Below are 6,213 nucleotides of genomic sequence, written 5' to 3' on the forward strand. Positions count from 1 at the left end.
CTTTTTCAAACATTTCCTTATTGGGCTCTATACATTTATGCAATATATACCACACATCTACAATTGTGCCAGTGAGACTTAAGTAAAAAGAAAACATACTTTAGGCACAGTTACGGGATAAGCTGAAAGACCTGAAACCATTCTTTCAGTTAACAGACCTAGATATATTATAGGTAATTGAATTCTAAAAATCTGCTGTATTAAAAATCAAGTGCATTTAACCCAGAGGTAAGGGCTTCTCTGTGTCATCTTCATAAAAATGAGGTTATTATTTGACAATATACATAAGTCACTAGCAAGCATCGCAAGCAACCCTACCTATGTGTGGTTGGCCCCTCATGGAGGTCTATGGTAGAAGCTCTCTTCCCTCCGTAGCAGGATCTGTAGCTGGTCAGTTAAAGAGAAAAGTCAGTTAAAGTGGGGAATCACAAAATTGTAATACATATCCTGAAAATGTTATTTTTAATTAAAAACACACAGGTCTATTCATCCATCATTCCTTTGTTATCGGACTGAAAGGCCTTTTCTTGGAGTGGAGTCTATGGAGGGGGGCAGTACAGAAGACACGCATTAACACGAGCATGTGGTGCCACCAGTTGTAGTTTCGGTGGAGTGAGGACTCGAGGCACCTGTGGAGAAGAATGAGGGCAGAATTCCGCTGGATTTTGACAGTCCTTTCCTCCTTCCAAACCTATACATTTGTTTCACCCAGACCTAATTCCACAGCATTTTTTCTCAAGACGTGATAAAGACCTATCTTTAGAGATAGGTCCTGATATCAGATTGGTCTTTATCAGGTCTTCCCAAGCAGTCAACTTATTTTCATAGATATCACAACTCTCTTCATGCTCCTACTTGTCTGCTTTGGGTGATATTGAATTAAACGATGTAATTACTAAGTACAACTTGCATAAACAAGTTTGGGAACAAATGACTGACTTTTGGAAAGCATACAACCCAGAAGAAGTGATTAGCCCATCAGGGACTAGCCTACTTACTAATTGTAAAAATTGCATAGGCCTTCAGCATTAGGGATGTTTTTCACACAGGACAGAGACTGGTTCAAAGGTCTGAGCCACAGGAAGGCAGAGCTGGTTTTAGAAACAGAAAATCTGAATTCAGAAACGGCACTTAAATTTGTATGAAGTTATGAAACTCTTCTGAGAGGAATGCTAACAAATAGGATCTGAGCGACCTTTCGTTATGGAGTTTCCAGTAGGGCCCGTGATGCTTCCTTCTCTGGCGGAGGCCATAATGCCTGATCCTCCTGTTGGATGTCGTTAGGGTCACTGGGTCTACTCTCGGTGAATGCTCTAAAGTATTAAAATATCTCTCTCTTTGAAGAAGGCAGAAAAGGAACTGCATCTAGTTTATGTTTAAGAAAATACTTTTGGCTTTCAGCTCAGAGGAGGCGAAGGTGCAAACTGTCTTCGGTTGTCCCCAGTCCGGGTTCACCCAACATCAGCTGCCTCCACCATGCCGCCTAAATTTGACCCCAATGAGATCAAAGTTGCATACGTGAGGCACACCGGTGGGGAAGTTGAGGCCATGATTGCCCTCGCATAATCAGCCCCCCCTGGGTCTTTCTCCAAAAAGGTTGGTGACGACATCACCCATCATTACAGTGAAACTGACAGGCAGAACAGACAAGCCTGGATTGAAGTGGTACCTTCTGCCTCTGCCCTGATGATCAAAGCCCTCAAGGGACCACCAAGAGACAGAAAGAAGCAGAAAAAAACATTACGTGCAGTGGAAATAGCACTTGGGATGTGACTGTCAACACTGCCCAACAGATACAGCACCGATCTTGAGCCAGAGAACTCTCTGGAACCACCCAGTCTGTGGGCTGCAATGTTAATGGCGCCACCCTCATGATATCACAGATGACATCAACAGCGGTGCAGTGGAATGTCCAGCTCGTTAAAAACCAGAAAGGAAAATATTTCAATAAAGAATCATTTGACAACCAAAAAAGAAAAAAAATATACTGAAGTCTAAAGTAGGCTTAATGTGAGTCAGATTACTAAGGATAATAAAATTCTCTAAGAGAACCAATCTGCTAATCAAGAGGGGGAGAAATGATCCTGTTTCCTGGTGCCCTCTTGTGATAAAACAGCATGTCTACAGTGGGGATTATAAAGCTTTAAGATTCAAGTATCTGAAAGAGATCATCTCCCTTCATTAATGGTTGGACTGCACAATAAGAACTAGCCACCAAAAAGGATGTGCTTGAGGTGGGCCACAGGATTAGAATTATTTCCTCTCTACCTCATAAATTATCTAAAACAAAATTACATTACTTTTAGAAGTAAAAACAACAAAAACACCACCATGATTTACCACCACAGTTAGTTAATAATAAGCAGAACCACTTTAAAGTTTTGAACAGAACAACCTATAGCCCTAACATGAGGACCATCTTTTAGTAATTTTTTTTAAGATTTTATTTTTAAGTAATCTCTGCACCCAACGTGAGGCTTGAACTCACAACCCAGAGATCAAGAGTCACACACTCTACCAAGTGAACCAGCCAGGCATCCCCCTCTTCTAGTAATTCTTATTTAATTCAGGGGGAAGACCAATAATTCTTTTTAAGTTTTCCTATTGTTTTGCCTCATGCTGTTTAAGAACATTTTTTTTTAAAGATTTTTTTATTTATTTGACAAAGAGAGAGAGAGAGAGACAGTGAGAGGGAATACAAGCAAGGGGAGAGGGAGAGGGAGAAGCAGGCTTCCCGCGGAGCAGGGAGCCAGATGCGGGGCTCTATCCCAGGAACCTGAGACGAAGGCAGAGGTTTAACGACTGAGCCACCCAGGCACACCAAGAACTTTAAAAATAACAAAGACTAATAAGCAAGGCAAATCCTCAGCTGTTTTACTAACTAGCATTTAGGAAGCCACTGTATAATGGAGTCTCTAAAAGGCAGTGCTGAATGGGGTTAAGATCATGAACTCTGGAGCCAAATGCCCATTTACTTGCCAGTGACCTTAGGACAGTTACTTAGCCTGCCTGTGCCTCAATTTCCATATCTGTATAATAATAATATTACTTACCTGACTGTTCAGAGAATTAAGTGACTTCATATGTAATCAACCAGTTATGTGTAAACTGCTTTTAACAGTGCCTGACATGTAGTAGGTCCTATACACACTTAATAAATAAATGCAAATTTTAAAAATGTCAGTGAGTTTACTAAGTATGTATTAAGAATAGTTTTTCTGGAGGCACCTGGCTGGCTCAGTTGGTAGAGTGTGTGACTTGATCTCTGGGTTAAGTTCGAGCCCCATGTTGGGTGTAGGGATCAATTAAAAAATTTAAAAAAGAATAGTTTTTGTATTATTTTCTACACTCTCTTATTCAACATTCTTACCCCTTAGGATTGTTAACAATAACTTCTACTTAGCCTAGAGAAGTTAAATGTATGCTTAATAAGATATTTATTTAGGGACAAGTAATCTAAATTTCTAAGAAGATGGTGTTTAGAGAAGGTTATGACAAAGACCTCTGATAATGTCATGTGCTATGCCCATTAATGAGAAGTTCTTCTAGAGCCCATTTTCCCCAATGTGGAGGCCCTTGAGAGATACTGACTGTGCATTAGCAAGGAACCCAGGCATAACCCAGGATGTATGCGTGTGTGGTTTTAGAATATTAACCTGAATTCTTGGAAGCTCCTCCCTTCAATGTAACTGCCCCTTGAGTGTAAGATAGACTTAGTGACTTGTTTCTAAGAAATCAAATGAGGGGCACCTTGGTGGCTCAGTCAGTTAAGCGTCTGCCTTCAGTTCAGGTCATAATCTCAGGGTCCTGGGATTGAGCCCCATGTGGGGCTCCCTGCTCAGTGGGGAGTCCGCTTGTCTCTCTCCTTCTGCCCCTCCTCAATGCTAGTACATGCTCTCTCTCAAATAAATAAAATCTTAAAAAATAAATAAAATCAAGTGGGAGTGATGGCGACAACTTTGGAGACAAGGTCCTTCCTCGCTTGGATCTGAAGGAGGCTGAGGGAAGCCGACTGCCAGGTCATAAGGCAACCCAACAGCCCAGTGGAGAGGCTCACATGGTAAGGAATGGAGGCATCCTACCAACAGCCCTGGGAGGCAGTCGTCTTGTAAGTGGACCAGCCAGCCCCAGTCAGGTCTTCAGATGACTGCAGGTCTGACTGACTGCTTGAGAGAAACATGAGGCACACAGAGCCAGAACTGCCAGTTAAGCCACTCCTAGATTTGACCTGTGGAGACCATGTGAGATAATAAATGTTCACTGCATTAAGCGGCTACATTTGGGGGTAATTTTCTACACAGGACAGATAACTATTACAGTGTGTGCTCGCGGGTGAGTAAGAGAGCAGTATGAAGTACCCTTTCTAGACCTGATACCGCCCAACCAGTGAAAACCTATCATCTTGACCCAAGAGCAATCAGCACCTTGCAGTTAGGCGCTGTGATAAAATGGTTTCTTTCTTCTCCTTGCCCAGTTGCTACTTCTTACATCCCAAGCATGTCAGGGTTTGCCCTACCCCTTAGCATAACTGCCCAGAGTGTCTGTGATGAAGTTTGAGTGCAGTCTCAGCGAGACAGAGACTGTAGTAAGAGGAGGCAGTAACCTGGCTATGGAGAAGCTCCAAAGAGTGAAGTTTGCACAATACACTGTCTGGGCTTTGGTCGTCCTAAAGGGTCAGGAACTCTATTTTTCAGAATGTTCAGAACTTCGTAGACTAAACTGACAGACTTGGGGGCCGAACCATACAAATTAAATTCACACGAGACTAATGTATAAACCAGGAAGCTTCTCTGAATTTCCTATGTGTTGAAATGAAATCAGAGTTCCTCCTTTCCCGGAGTGATAGCTTGGAGGTCATGTGAGCAAATCAGAAGGTGGTTCAGTTAAGGTTGCAATTAGAGCCCAAAGTGAAGAGTCTCAAGGTATGTTCTTCCCAAGCCACAGCAAGTCTTGATAAACTGATACTACCTGATGAAGAGAACACTTCTGGCCACTAAACTGCTCACATGTCTTGGATTTAGTACCTCCCTTCCATGGATAACTCTGTATGTACACTGTCTTATTTTGTTTTTCCAAGCTCTTGGCAAATTGACTATTTCTGTTTACATTTTCTTTCCTCAATGAGTCAGTATTATTTAAAAACCACAGTGTACCTAGGAAATACTGGGGCTCACCTCACCACTTGCTGACTTAATTAGTTTAAGTCTCTGGGGGTATTTTATTACCACCATGTCCGCGGAGGTGTCTCACTATTGTCTTCACACATTACCTGTATAGTTTGGGACAGAGGACATTTATTAGGATATCAGAGCTTGTACAGAGATAATATTTTAGAACTGGCATAGCCTCTGAAAGGCAGTTTTGTAATTTCTGATCTTTTATCTAGAAAACTTCCATGATCGACAAAACCTGAAGTTGAGATCACCAGGGGCTGAAAAATGAATAAATAGCAGTTATCAAAAACAGGGCATTTACGTGATGTTATCCTTTTTTCAATCCACTATATGTGGTAGTATAGTTTTCTAACTTAAGTCATGACTGTTCTTACCAAAACTGGATCATTCAAATTTGGAACAAAAGCTAATTTGTACCTGTCAGTTTCAGAACTTAAAAAATTGTTTTTACTATATAATTAAATATTTAATTTTAAGAGAAGGTATCTTAGTACTCAGAGTCTTAGTATTAATCAACAGCTATTGATTAAGTATGTTCCATCAAACGTACACACTTAAATTATTAAAACTTAGAAAACAATAAAATCCTCAATGTTGCCATTATGTAACTAGACAAATCATAACAACATCAACAGTCTTCAGTAGTATGCCAAAATCATTTCATAAATTTATAAATATATCAAAATCTCTTTCAGTTTTATTGTCTTCAGAAACCCAGGACCACTCAATGGCCATTTACTTGTCATTTTCATTAGAGATTATTCTTACTGATTTTGTATGCTACTGAATACATCTTTCCCTAATTATTTCTGTTTTACTAAAATGAAAATAAATTTTTTTTCTCTTAGAAACAAAATTAAGTCAAATTAATTCAACAGCTGTGAAAATTTCACCTGAAATTTTAAACAGCTCCAAAGCCACAAAAGGAGAAGATAAGCACATTAGCTTTAATGTAGCTAGCATGCAATAAAAATGAAAAGATCTATTTTGGGAAAGTTAACACACGTAGAAAAATCAATTAAAACATGTTCACTAAAAG

The 6,213-nt window shown here is 40.2% G+C and overlaps 1 pseudogene across 1 annotated transcript; it reads left to right on the top strand.

The window, feature by feature from the left end:
- Positions 1–1,137: 1,137 nt before the first annotated feature.
- On the top strand, positions 1,138–1,924 carry LOC308338218 (large ribosomal subunit protein uL11-like; annotated as a pseudogene). Its single transcript has one exon. The product of its transcript is annotated as a large ribosomal subunit protein uL11-like (transcript).
- The last annotated feature ends 4,289 nt before the right edge of the window (positions 1,925–6,213 follow it).

Source organism: Martes martes (genome assembly GCF_963455335.1).
Source record: "Martes martes genome assembly, chromosome: 2".
Taxonomy (NCBI): Eukaryota; Metazoa; Chordata; class Mammalia; order Carnivora; family Mustelidae; genus Martes; species Martes martes.